This window comes from Pseudonaja textilis, chromosome 4 (genome assembly GCF_049901715.1).
Source record: "Pseudonaja textilis isolate UNSWEBS1 chromosome 4, rPseTex1.2, whole genome shotgun sequence".
Lineage (NCBI taxonomy): Eukaryota > Metazoa > Chordata > Lepidosauria > Squamata > Elapidae > Pseudonaja > Pseudonaja textilis.
Genome location: NC_141993.1, coordinates 92,828,814 through 92,843,631, shown reverse-complemented (window position 1 = coordinate 92,843,631; position 14,818 = coordinate 92,828,814).

The following is a 14,818-nucleotide window of genomic DNA, read 5'->3' as shown; positions in this document are numbered from 1 at the left end:
TCTCCTTTCCTTCCATCCTTCCATCCGTCTGTCCCTCCATCCTTCCCTTCCTTTCCTTCCCCTTCCCCTTCCCTTCCTTCCCTTCCCTTCCCTTCCCTTCCTTTCCTTCTTTCTTCCTCTCATTCCCATCTTCCTTCCATCCACTCTGTTCCTCCTTCTATCTCTCCTTTCCTTCCATCCTTCCTTCCTCCGTCTGTCCCTCCATCCTTTCCTTCCCTTCCCTTCCTTTCCCTTCCCTTCCCCTCCCTTCCCTTTCCTTTCCTTTCCTTTCCTTTCCTTTCCTTTCTCCTTTCCTTCCTTCCTTCTTTCTTCCTCTCATTCCCATCTTCCTTCCATCCACTCTGTTCCTCCTTCTATCTCTCCTTTCCTTCCATCCTTCCTCCGTCTGTCCCTCCATCCTTCCCTTCCCTTCCCTTCCCTTCCCTTCTTTTTTCCTCTTATTCCCATCTTCCTTCCATCCTCCTTCCCTCCCTCCCTGTCCGTCTGTGCTCCATTCAGAATCCAGGAAAGAAACACTCAGACTCCAATGGTTAGAGCAAAGTTTTCTCTTTTACTAAATTTCCAAGTGGAAGCTACAGGGAAGATTCTGAATCTAAAGACTTTGGTGCGCAGACCACACACACAAAGGGATGGAATTGTTCCCACCCCCCCAAAGTCCAAAAGACTCCTCCAATTTAAAAGTTCCGGATATGATCGTGTGGGCATCTTCAGGTGGTGATGAGGCCTCTGTCTGTTGTGACCTTGGCATACTTTGATAAAGCTGCGCAGCTGCGCAAAAGGAAAGAAGGCCAGGCAAGGAAATAGAAACTTTAGAGAGAAGAATTTATACTCCCCCTCCTCCTTCTTACCCCCAACACAGGAATGTAACACCTCCACCTTCCTTCCCCTCCAAGTCCCCCCACCCTTACAAATGACAACCGAAAGAGAGCAGTAAGCATAGGAGCAGAAAAGGTGTGGAAGGGATCTTGAGGGCTGACACTCCCTTCCTCCCTCCTTCCCACAATCGCAGGTTTCCAGGAGGTCATCTAGTCCAACCCCTGCTCAAGGCAGGAGTTCTGATACCAGAGCCAGGCCAATGCTCCTCCCGGTCTCTTCTTAAAACCCCCCTCCCGGGATGGAGGATTCCCACAACTGCCCGAGGGAAGCTGGTGGGTTGTCCTGAGTGCCAGGAAATTCCTCCTTGGGTCCAGACTGGGTCTCTCTCTCTCTCTCTCTTTCTTTCTTTTTAAGGCGCTTCTTCCGCCCACGGCCAGAGGAGTTGGCAGCAAGCAAGCAAACAGGATGGAGGATATTCTTAGCCCGCTTGCCGCGTGACTTCCGAAGCTCCCCAGAGTTCTTGAAGTTAGGCCTTGTTGTTTTTTTTAAAAAAGAAACTCTTCCTGTCACTTCAAGCATCACTTGTTTTTGTGTGTGTGTGTGTGTGTGTGTGTGCATCTGTAGGCATAAAGGGCCTGCTTAGCTTTTTCGCCCTTTAAGGCACAGATCTCCAAACTTGGCAACTTTAAGACTTGTGGACTTCAATTCCCAGAATTCTCCAGCCAGCTGGAGAATTCTGGAATTAAAGTCCACAAGTCTTTTTTTTTTTTTAATAATTTTTTTTTATTTTTTAATAACAAAATAAACATAAACATACATAACAAAATAAACATAAACATACCACAAAAAACATAAAAAGATCCTTCTTCATAAATTTACATACAGTGCATCGATTGGTTTACTACTTTTTTTTGTGCATCCATTTCCTAGTCACCAGTATAATTATATTACATAATAGCTCATATTATCAATCAACAATTGTATAACCTAATATCATCACTAAAAAAAAAAAAAATCATTTTTAATTTTGTTAATTCATATTTTAACGAGATAACTATAGTTTGCTTAATTTATTTTGCAATAAATCATAAGATCATACCAAATCTACCTTAATAATGTTTTATAAAGATAATATTAAGAAAAAAAAAAATTTTTATGCTAAATCTGAATATTCTATCATTATGTTTTATTATCTAACCATTGATAAAAAGATCCCAAACTTCATAAAATTGTTTATCTTCTTGTTCTCTGATTTCAAATGTCAATTTGCTCATTTCAGCACAATCCAATATTTTCTTAATAATTTCTTCTTCTGATGGAATTTTCTCACTCTTCCAGTTCTTAGCAAATACAATCCTAGCCGCTGTTAATATATTTACAATCAGATACTTCAAATTTTTATTATATATATCCGGTAAGATTCCCAATAAAAAAATCTCTGGTTTCAAGTCTATATGTGTCTTTGTCATTTTTCCAACCATATGCGTATTTTAGTCCAATATTTTCTAGCGTCCTCACAAGTCCACCACATATGGTAGTATGAGCCAGGTATCTGATGACATTTCCAACATTTTTCAGATTTGTTCTTAAACATTCTTGCAATTCTTGTGGGGAAAATGCCACCTGTAAAACATCTTATACAAGTTTTCTTTATAAGCTGTTGACATTGTCATTTATAATTTTGAGACCACAATTTTTCCCAATTCTCCAAATCAATCCCATATCCAAAATTCTTCCCCCAAACAATCATCGTTTCTTTAACTTGTTCCTCCTCTAATAAAATTTCCAACAAATAAGTGTATAATTTTTTAATCATTTTTTCATCAGTACCTGTCAAGATCCTGTCTAGATCAGTCAATTTATCATAAAATCCCTCCACTTTAGAATCTATAAGATACCTTGAATGTATTTGCGCATATGAAAACCAATTCATCTTTATGCCTTGTTCTTCTAGTTTTTGCATTGTTTTAAGTTCACTCTTTTCATCCAATATTTCCCCATATCTAACTGTTTGTTCCTTCTCATATATTATAGGATACGAAAAAGCTTCAATAGTTGATAACCAGACTGGGATTTTCAAATAACATTTTCTCTTAATTTTCTCCCAATTCAACCATAAAGACTCCCTTATATAATGCCTTCTAAAATAGCCCTGTGATTTGGTTCCCTTATACCACAGAAAAGCATGCCATCCCAGTAATAAATCATGCCCCTCTAGAGTCAACAATCTAGTCTTTCTTAATGTTATCCAATCCTTAACCCACATTAAATTTGCAGCTTGGTAATACAACTCCCAATTCGGGAGGCCAAAACCTCCTCTAATTCTAGCATCTTGCAGGAGTTTTAATTTTATTCTGGCTTTCTTACCTTGCCATATGAACTTCAACACAATTTTATTTAATTCTTCAAAGTAATCTTTACCAAGCCTGATTGGTATGGTTTGGAATAAATATAAAATTCTGGGTAAAATATTCATCTTGATTGTTGATATTCTACCTATCAATGACAATTGTAGATTTTCCCATTTTTTCAAATCAGATGCTATCTGTTGTTTAAGTTTGATATAGTTATTCTCTTTCAATGTAGTACATCTTGACGTCAAATATATCCCCAGATATTTGACCTTATTCGTAACTTGAATTTTCGATAAATCTGCCAGTTCATCTCTTTGTTTTAATAACATATTCTTTGTCAAGATCTTTGTTTTATCTTTGTTTATTTTCAAACCGGCCATCTCACCATAAATCTCTATCTTTTCCAGTAGCTTTAAAGCTGTTCCTAGAGGATCTTCCAAAATAAAAACCAAATCATCCGCAAAGGCTTGTAATTTAAATTCCTCCTTCTTAATTTTCATTCCTTTTATATTTGGATCCTCTCTAATGTTTCTATTCAGCACTTCCAAAGTCAATACAAATAACAAAGGTGATAATGGGCAACCTTGTCTTGTGCCTTTTCTTATATTAATAGAATCTGTAAAATCTCCTCTATCATCACTCTCGCCGTTTGTTTGTCATATATGGCTTCTATTGCTTGAATAAATTTTCTAGCAAAGCCCATCTGTTCCAATAACAAAAACATGAATCTCCAATTCACATTATCAAATGCTTTTTGGGCATCTAAAAATACCAAAGCCATTTGTTTTTCAGGGTGTGCCTCGTAATATTCCAAAGTGTCCAGAATTACCCTCATATTATCCCTAATTTGTCTCCTTGGCAGGAATCCATTCTGGTCAGGATGAATAAAGTTATTTAGATATCTTTTGAGCCTTTCTGCCAAGATGGAAGCAAAGATTTTGTAATCTGCATTCAGTAAAGAAATAGGTCTATAGTTCTTAATTTGTGATGGATCAGCCCCTTCTTTTGGAATAAGTGTGATATAAGCTTCTGACCATGTTTTAGGTATTTTCTTATTTAACATGGCTTCATTCATAACTTCTAACAATGGAATGCTCAACGATTCTTGTAATGTTTTATAAAATTCTGCCGGGAGCCCATCTGGGCCTGGTGCTTTTCCATTATTCTGCCTAAAAGTCCACAAGTCTTAAAGTTGCCAAGTTTGCCAAATTTGGAGAAATCCAAATTTAGGGTCTCCTGTTTGGATTGGGGGGGGGGGTCGGACTAGATGACCTATAAGGTCTCTTCCAACTCTGTTAATCTGTATCTATCCCTGCAAGACAGACAGAAAAGCAAAGCTGGCTGGAGGATTCTTGGAATTAAAGTCCACAAGTCTTAAAGTTGCCAAGTTTGCCAGATTTGGAGACCTCTGGTGTAGGGGTCTCCTGTTTGGATTGGTGTGGGGTTGGACTAGATGACCTACAAGGTCCCTTCCAACTCTCTTAATCTGTATCTATCCCTGCAAGCAAAGCTGGCTGGAGGATTCTTGGAATTAAAGTCCACAAGTCTTAAAGTTGCCAAGTTTGCCAAATTTGGAGAAATCCAAATACAGGGTCTCCTGTTTGGATTGGGGGGGCAGGTTGGACTATATGACCTACAAGGTCCCTTCCAACTCTGTTCATCTGTATCTATCCCTGCAACCAAAGCTGGCTGGAGGATTCTTGGAATTAAAGTCCACAAGTCTTAAAGTTGCCAAGTTTGCCAAATTTGGAGAAATCCAAGTACAGGGTCTCCTGTTTGGATTGGGGGTTGGACTAGATGACCTACAAGGTCCCTTCTGTTAATCTGTATCTATCCCTGCAAGACAGACAGAAAAGCAAAGCTGGCTGGAGAATTCTAGGAATTAAAGTCCACGAGTCTTAAAGTTGCCAAGTTTGCCAGATTTGGAGAAATCCAAATACAGGGTCTCCTGTTTGGATTGGGGGGGGGGCGGGTTGGACTAGATGACCTACAAGGCCCCTTCCAACTCTGTTAATCTGTATCTATATCTATTCCCTGCAGGACAAACAGAAAAGCAAAGCTGGCTGGGGAATTCTGGGAGCTGAAGTCCACAAGTCTTCCTTTACAAAGCCATTTGCCCCCTAACTCTGGCTAGTTTTTCCTTCCGTTTCAGTGGCTACATCGATTTTATTTTTATTTTTCCCTCCCTGTTGCTCCATACAAATTTTCTGCAATCCAGACTAGAAAAAAAAAAGTAGCGGGGGAGAAATTTAGAAAAAAGGAGCTCATAAGGAGGATGGATGGAGGCAGGATGAAGTGGCCTCCTTAAATTCCATGGCAGAAAACCGACCTCGTCAGCCAAACCTCCGTGCTGGTTTGGGGCTCCTGGGGGTTGAACTGCAGGTGTTCGGATCAGCCAGGTGCATTGCAAGGCTCCTTGTTGGAGGGAAAGGGGATGAGCAGGATCCTTCAACATTTTCCCGAACGGACAATGGGATGAAGCGGAGAAGGAGAGAGAATGGGGAGGTCTGGCTCGGTGCCCGGGGTTGACGGAATAAAATTGCAAATTTAATTTGGCTGCCTTTGAAGGACCAGGTGGCCGAGAAGAACAGCGATGATCTTCAAACAGGAGAAATCACTTGTGGGCAGAGGTGGGAAATGGGGGCATTTAAAGGTCAGGCAGACATAAAAGACGGGGAATGTAAGGCTTGATCATGCAACGTCTGTCTTGGACACCGAACACCAGCCGGAAGTGTGAGGCTCCTTCCAAAAGGGCCAATGCGATTACGGGCTGAAATAGCAGCAGCGTCCCTTTTAATGACGGTCCAAGTCTCCCACGGGTGAGGCCAAACCTGGAGACTTTCAATACAGGTGGTCCTTGCTTAACGACCGGTTACGATCTCCATGTGGCTGCTGCTCGGAAAAGAAGCGGCGGCTTCCAGATCACACCATGTGGCCCAGCGGTGGAGCTGGGCTAATGGAGACTTTGGGTCGTTCGCCAGGAAACCGAGGAGTTCCAGTCCCGCCTTAGGCACAAAAGCCAACTGGGTGACTTTGGGCAAGTCTGTCTTTCAGCCCAGGCCACTTCACAGGGTTGTTGTTGGGAAAATAGGAAGAGGGAGGAGTCCACCCCTTGAGCTTGGCTTGGCTTTGGAGAATAGCTTGACTCCTTCTTCTTTGGGGCAGCCCCTTGAATCTTGGGAGACTGTTATCCTGTCACCCCCTCTAAGTCCTTCTTTTCACCAGACTAAACACCGAAAAAAGTGGATTTAAGGGCGACATGATAGCAGCATTCCAGGATTTGAGGGGCTGCCCCCCCAAAGAAGAGGGAGTCAAGCTATTCTCCAAAGCAAAAGAAAGAAGGAAGGAAAGAAAGAAAGAAAGAAAGAAAGAAAGAAAGAAAGAAAGAAAGAAAGAAAGAAAGAAAGAAAGAAAGAAAGAAAGAAAGAAAGAAATCTGAGCAAACTACGGATGGACAGAAGACATGACTAGTTTGATGAAAAGAAGGACCAGGGCATAGCAGAAGGACAGAAGAGAGGGAGTCAAGCTATTCTCCAAAGCGAAAGGAAGGAAGGAAGGAAGGAAGGAAGGAAGGAAGGAAGAAAGGAAGGAAGGAAGGAAGGAAGGAAGAAAGAAAGAAAGAAAGAAAGGAAGGAAGGAAGAAAGAAAGAAAGAAAGAAAGAAAGAAAGAAAGAAAGAAAGAAAAAGAAAGAAAGAAAGAAAGAAAGAAAGAAAGAAAGAAAGAAAGAAAGAAAGAAAGAAAGAAAGAAAGAAAGAAATCTGAGCAAACTACGGATGGACAGAACACATGTCTAGTTTGATGAAAAGAAGGACCAGGGGAGACAGGAGAGCATCTCCCAGTATTTGAGGGCTGCCCCAAAGGAGAGGGAGTCAAGCTATTCTCCAAAGAGGAAGGATGGAAGGAAGGAAGGAAGGAAGGAAGGAAGGAAGGAAGGAAGGAAGAAAGAAAGAAAGAAAGAAAGAAAGAAAGAAAGAAAGAAAGAAAGAAAGAAAGAAAGAAAAGCTGAGCAAAGTATGGATGGACAGAAGACATGTCTAGTTTGATGAAAAGAAGGACCAGGGGAGACAGGAGAGCATCTCCCAGTATTTGAGGGGCTGCCCCAAAGAAGAGGGAGTCAAGCTATTCTCCAAAGCGAAAGAAAGAAAGAAAGAAAGAAAGAAAGGAAGGAAGGAAGGAAGGAAGGAAGGAAGGAAGGAAGGAAGGAGGGAGGGAGGGAGGGAGGGAGGGAGGGAGGGAGGGAGGGAGAGAAAATCTGAGCAAACTACAGATGGACAGAAGACATGTCTAGTTTGAGGAAAAGAAGGACCAGGGGAGACAGGAGAGCATCTTCCAATATTTGAGGGGCTGCCCCAGAGAAGAGGGAGTCAAGCTATTCTCCAAAGCGAAAGAAAGAAAGAAAGAAAGAAAGAAAGAAAGAAAGAAAGAAAGAAAGAAAGAAAGAAAGAAAGAAAGAAAGAAAGAAAGAAACTCTGAGCAAACTACGGATGGACAGAAGACATGTCTAGTTTGATGAAAAGAAGGACCAGGGGAGACAGGAGAGCATCTTCGGGGATTTGAAGGGCTTCCTCAAAAGGAGAGGGAGTCAAGCTCTTCTCCAAAGCCCCAGAAGGCAGGACAAGAAGCCACGGATGGAAAATAATCAAAGAAAAAAAGGGATTAACCTGGGATTAAGGAGACATTTCTTACCAGTTTGAACAATTAACCAGTGGAACAGCTTGCCACCAGAACTTGTGGCTGCTCCAACACTGGAGGTCTTTAAGAGAGACTGGACAGCCACCTGTCTGAAATGGTATAGGTTCTCCTGCATGAGCAGGGGGCTGGACTAGAAGACCTCCAAAGTCCCTTCCAGCTCCTATTCCATTCCATTCTACAGCCATTCTTCGTATGTTTCGGCCTCCAGACCCCTAATAATTTTTGTGGGTCTTCTCTGCACTCGTTTCAGAGTCTCAACATTGCTTTTTTATATTTTATTTATTTATTTTTGTCAATCGCTTACAAGGTAATAGGTATAAGTATAAACATAGTTATGAATACATAGATACATGGAAGAAAACTAAAAGAAACAATAGGACAGGGACGGTAGGCACGTTGTTGCGCTTATACACACCCCCTACAGACCTCTTAGGAAAGGGGTGAGGTCAACAGTAGACAGTCTAAGGTTAAAGTTTTGGGGGTTTGGGGAAGAAACCACAGAGTCAGGTAGAATATTCCAGACATTGACCCCTCTGTGGCTGAAGTTGTATTTCCTGCAATCAAGTTTGGTGAGATTAACCTTGAGTTTGTGTCTATTGTTTGCTCTTGTGTTGTTGTGGTTGAAGCTGAAATATTCGTTGACAGGTAGGACATTGCAATGCATGATTTTATATACTAACTTATACTTAGATGGAACCGACAACCAAAATGGGCTGAAATATTCAGTTTGGGTTGCAACGATGTGAAAAACATGTTGAGATGTTGTTTTACTTCCTGGGGCTTTGGAGGATGGTTGGACGCCGTTCGTCTTCGTGGCAGCCCCCTGGCCTGGAGAACGTTGAGCTCCATTCTTTCCCAGGTTTACACACACACACACACACACACACACACACACACACACACACCCATCCCTGGAAGGGACCGGAAATTCCAAACTATGTGGGAATTGTTGGGGGAACTCCGGAAGTTAACTGTGAGAGAAAAGGAAGCCAACCCAAGCTGGCTCTTCCCAAGGTCCCAGCTGAGCTGCAACCGAAGTTTATGCCGCATCCCAAATCCTCTTAGTTAATGCTGACCAGATCATCCATTTCCAACCAGTAGTTAAATATCCGTAATCCAGGATATATATAGACTTGACAGATAGGAGACAGAGAAGAGAGAGAGAGAGAGAAAAAAAAAGTGAGTCAAGTTGGCTTCCAGGGTGAGAACAACGGATTTGCTGAAGAAAACCAGCCTCTCTCTGTTTTATTGGGGTTTCTTCCCTGGGTGTTGGGGGGTCCTTGGTGCCGTTTCAATTGGCGGCTTTCTGGCAGACGTTTCGTTGCCGAAGTGGGTAACATAATCAAGGCTAGAAGGGGAGGGGAGTTGATGGTACCTTAATTAGGCTGCTCTTTATCACCAGAAACACTCAACGCCGACCATCGTCGTATACTAGCCGGATCCCCGTGCTTCACTGTGAAACTATGTGGTGGGGCTTAGTTTGGGGGAGGAAAATAAGGAGGGGGGGATTCTGCCTGCCAGCATCCATCGGGATTCATTGGCTAGCGTCCTGTCAGTGTGAGAGAGAGCGGAGGGCTGTTTGGAAACTGAAAGAGTATTTGCTGTGTGAGCAAGAAGGAGACAGCAAGGAGCCTGGGCGTGGCTTAGCTCAACTGTTCTGTACTAAAAAAACTCTTGGTGCACTGAAACTGAACCTCCTCTGCTTGTGTTTTGCCTTTGGAAGAGATTTCTTTTCAGGTGGGGAGGGGGAGTAGAACTCCTTAGCATCAGAGAATAATAATAATAATAATAATAATAGGAAATATTCTAAATGCTCTGAGGGTCATTTGGAAAAATCCTTTTTTAGTGAGCCCCTAGAAGCCAAGAGGAAACAAAAGGGGCAAATTTCAAATTTGTAGGCTTGACGGTTCTGGAGATTTTGTGATAATGCGTGAGGGGTCTTTCGCTTTTATACTGTATATAGAGATAAATAAATAAATAAATTGACAGCAAACCTCACTCCCTACTAGTATTGATGATGCTTCCTAGTTGCGTAAGTGAAACATCTGCAAGAAAACAAGCAAGATCTAAAAGGACCAAGGACCCCACAGTTCTCCTCCTCCTCCTCCTCCTCCTCCTCCTCCTCCTCCTCCTCCTCCCTCCTCCTCCCCTCCTCCTCCTCCTCCTCCTCCCCCTCCTCCCCCACTCCTCCTCGTCCTTTCCACAAACCCTCCTAGCACTGATCATGTTTCCTAGTTGGGTCATGAAGCATCTGCAAGAAATCCACCCAGCTGAGAGAGCACCAAGGACCCAACTATCTTCCTCTTCTTAATTCCTTCCTTCCTTCCTTCCTTCCTTCCTTCCAGCCCTGATGATGTTACCTAGTTGGGTCATGAAACATCTGCAAGAAATCCACCCAGCTGAGAGAGCACCAAGGACCCAACTATCTTCCTCTCCTTCCTTCCTTCCTTCCTTCCTTCCTTCCTTCCTTCCTTCCTTCCAGCCCTGATGATGTTACCTAGTTGGGTCATGAAACATCTGCAAGAAATCCACCCAGCTGGGAGGGCACCAAGGACCCCTCCTTATGATTTAAATCTTGAGTTAAGTCTTGGGGGTCCGTGGCCACAAAAGAGATTTAAAGGGCTTCTGCAACTTCTGTGGTGAAGAACAGGTTGCAAACCACTGCGCTACGTTGAATCTTAAGCACACCCTACACGCTGGGCTCTTCCATCCCACTAAACCACGAACAGGTAACTGAGATTAACTCTAAGCCAGGTGAAGCCGGCCTTCAGACATGCCTGCGTGTGAGTGTGTGGGGATCTCCTCCGTTCTGTTTCTGGTGCAAACAGGTTGTGTGTCAGCTGTTCTGGAAACAGACCACGGCACGTGCAACAGCTGGCCTCCAGATGTTTCGGCTTCTGTTTCTGGTTAGGAGCTGACACGTGTCCAAATACAATGCCGCTAAAGGAAAACGGAAGAACACGGAACGTCGTCAAGAGCGGGAAGGGACCTCAAAGGGTCATCTGGTCCAACCCCCGTGCTTCAAGCAGGAGACCCTACGCCATCCTGTTCAAATGGCTGTCCAGTCTCTCCTGGAAGACTTTCATCGATGGAGCAGCCACAACTTCTGGAGGCAAATTGTTCCACTGGTTAATCGTTCTAACCATGAAGAAGTTTCTCCTGAATTCCAGGTTTCTCCTTAATAATTTCTCCTTAATTCTAGGTTTCTCCTGGATGAGTTTCCATCCGTTGCTCTTTGTCCTGCCCTCAGGGGCTTTGGAGACCCCCCCTCCTCTCCTTTGGGGCAGCCCCTCAAATATGGGAAGGTGCTATCCTGTCCCCCACTAGGCCTCCTTTTCTCTAGACGAGTGAAACTGAAATCCTGCAACCATTCTTTGTATATTTTACTCCCCGGAACTTTATTCCGCTCAGTTTCTCTTCTTTTTGCAAACTCTCAACCTCTTTTTTTTTGTCCTGTGGTGACCAAAACTGTCTTGGTGGAAGGATACACAACTATTCAGGCCACGGGAGATACTCAAAGACGGTATTTTATACAGGAGCGCAAGCGGGACAAGGTACAGGTAATTCTCCACTTACGACCAGAATTGACCCCAACATTTCTGTTCCCAAGTGAGGCATTTGTTCAGTGAGGTTTGCTCCATTTTATATATATTTTTTCTTGCCACATTGCTTAAACAAATCGCTGCAGTTGTTATGTTAGTGACATGGTTGTTACTTGATTAATGACCAGTCCTCACACTCATGACTGTTACAGCGTCACCAGGGTTACAGGATCCAAATGAAGGTGCGTGAACCACCCGCATCCCAGGGCAGGGGGACAGCCAGGGGTGACTTTCCCAGCCAGCAAAGTCAACGTGGGAAGACAGATTCGCTTAATGATGGCCTGGTTCACTGAACAGCTGCAGTGATTCACTTAGTGACTGTGACAAGAAAGGTCATAAAGTGAGACAAAATTCACTTAACGGGTCTTGCTTAGCAACAGAAATCCTAATCCGAATTGTGGTCGTAAGTCCAGATGTTGTGTGAATGCTCCAACACTGGAAGTTTTTAAGAAGAGATTGGAGAGCCATTTGTCTGAAATTATGTAGGGTTTCCTGTCCAAGCAGTCGGGTAGGACTAGAAGACCTCTAATGTCCCTTCCAACTATTCTCTTCTATTATTTGTCTCTTCTATTTTTACTCTCTTCTCTTCTGCATTCTACTCTATCCTATCCTATCCTGCATTCTATTCTGTATTCTATTTTCTCCTTTATTCTATTCTGCATTTTTTTTGTCTTCTGTATTTTATTCTACTCTAGTTTCTACTCTATTCTATTCTGCATTCTCTTCTATTTTCTATTTTATTCTATTATATTTTTATTCTATTATTTTCTTCTCTATTCTTCTCTATTCTTCTCTTCTCTTCTCTTCTCTTCTCTTCTCTTACGACCTGTAGTGGGATTATAGCTCCCTGTTCCCAATTTTGGCCATTTCCAGATGCCTGGACATCAAATCCCGGATTCCACAGCCAGCTTGGCTATTGATGAGAATTCTGGGAGTTGAAGTCCACAGGCCTGGAAGCCGCCAACACGGGATTTTTTCTGGCTCTCCCTCACCAAAGGACGTGCTGCCCTCTAATGGCCCGAAAAGAAATTCTTCTTGCGTTTTTTAATCCTTCCCATTCTAGAGCGGTAGATTATCCATAATCAGATCTGGTCAGGAGGAGAACAGAGGATTTAGTCCAGGGCTCCCCAAATGTGACAATTTTAAGACTTGTGGACTTCAACTCCCAGAATTCCTCGGCCAACAGACCGGGGGCCTCCAACCTCAGTCACTTTAAGACTTGTGGACTTCAACTCCCAGAATTCCTCAGCCAACAGACCAGGGGCCTCCCACCTCAGTCGCTTTAAGACTTGTGGACTTCAACTCCCAGAATTCCTCAGCCAACAGACCAGGGGCCTCCCACCTCAGTCACTTTAAGACTGTGGACTTCAACTCCCAGAATTCCTCAGCCAGCTTTGCTGGCTGAGGAATTCTGGGAGTTGAAGTCCACAAGTGTTAAAATTGCCAAGTTTGGGGACCTCTGATTTAGGAGAATATATTCTAGAATGGAGTAGAAATGAGAAAAAACAGAATAGCCCCTTTTTCTCCGTAACACTTTTTATTCTAGTAAATTGAACAGCATGTTCCATCTGGATTGGCAGGCATTTGGCAAGCGAAGTGCAATTTTCAAGACCAACTTCCTTGCTCTGCCTATAGAGAAAAGTTTCCGATCCATGCGTGCTGCCGGTTCCGACATGCGGGTGAAACACGGACACGAACCGTCACAATTGATACAAAAGCAAGGAGGGGCGCAAAGAGATGAAACTGGGTGAAACTAGGCTTCATGTGGGGTCCTTGGTGCCCGCTTGGCTTGGTGATTTTCTTAAAGACATTTTAGGATCCAACTAGGGAACATTATCAGTGCTAGAAGGGAGTGGGGTTTGTGGAGGAGGAGGAGGAGGAGGAGGAGGAGGAGAACCACAACTGTGGGGTACTTGGTGCTCTCTCAGCTTGATGGCTTTCTTACAGATGTTTCATTACCAAACTCAATAACATCATCTTCCCTACTAACACTGATGATGTTCCCTAGTTGGGTCATGAAACGTCTGCAAGAAAACCATCAGGCTCAGAGACCACCCAGGACCCCACAGTTCTCCTCCTCCTCCTCCTCCTCCCTCCCCCTCCTCCTCCTCCTCCTTTCTAGCACTGACATTGTTCCCTAGCTGGGTCATGAAACGTCTGCAAGAAAACCACCAGGCTCAGAGACCACCCAGGCACCCCACGGCGTTTCTCATCCTTGTCAGCTTGAAGCTGGGTGACCCCCCCAGAATCCCCCAACCTGCCAAGAGGCGGGAAAAGAGCTTTTGTAGCCCTCCACAGCTTGACTTAAAAAACTTTTTTGTGAATCCAGGAAGAAGGACATCGACGTGTCACAACCGCTCAGGAACCTTCCAAATGCCCAAAGTCATCCCTTTATTTTATTTTTTTAACGGCATGCAATGCAATTCTTATATAGTACTCACACACACACACACACACACACACACACACACACACACACACACACAGGCCCCAGCATCAGTGAACCCAAGTCTGACCCAGTGAACGAAACTAGCCAGAAATCCTTGGCAGAGAACGACAGACGAAGCAGCAGCTGAGCCAAAGGTCCCAAAATAACATCTTTGGGGAAGAAATGGGTTGGAGGGGGTGCAGAGCAGAGGCGGGGGGTCACCGCAGTTCTTTCTCCAGGTCTGGGACAGGACGGGGGCGCAACCTTCCAGGAGGCCGGAATCTGTAGGAAAGTAAGGAAACTTGCATCAGAAGACGATTTCCTTGGGGAGAAGATTTCCTTCTACCCTGGGCCACAAATTTCAAAGCGGACCAGGTGGGTAGGTGGGTCTTGGGGGGAGGAAGCGGTCAGGACTCCCACAAATCCACCCCCATTCGAATCACGAGTCTCCAGCCGCGTCTCTCAAATTGATTTATTAGGAGTGACCATGTCGGCGTTACCCGGGTGCAGCCCACATTTTAATCTCCTTCGTTTTCCCCTTCCCTGGCCTTCCTCCCACCCCCCTACCCCCCCGGATGGTATATATTCTCCACTGGGACACATCCCTAGCCAGGAATCATCAGGAGGCTGCGAGTTCTAGTCCCCCGCCTTGGGCATGAAAGCTGGCCGGGTGGCTTGTGGGCCAATCTCTCAGGCCGACCCACCTCACAGGGTTGTTGTTTTTGTTGTGGGCGGCGGCGGGGGGGAAATAGGAGGAAAAAAATACCAGACCTATTGGCCACCTGGAGTTACTCACAAAGACAATCAAGGTCGGAACACAAATTAAAATAGAATTCAGAATAGAAATAAAAAGAGTCAAATAACATAAAGTGACGAACGAAAGGAATAATAAAATGACATAAAGAAGTGGAGTGAAATGAAGTAA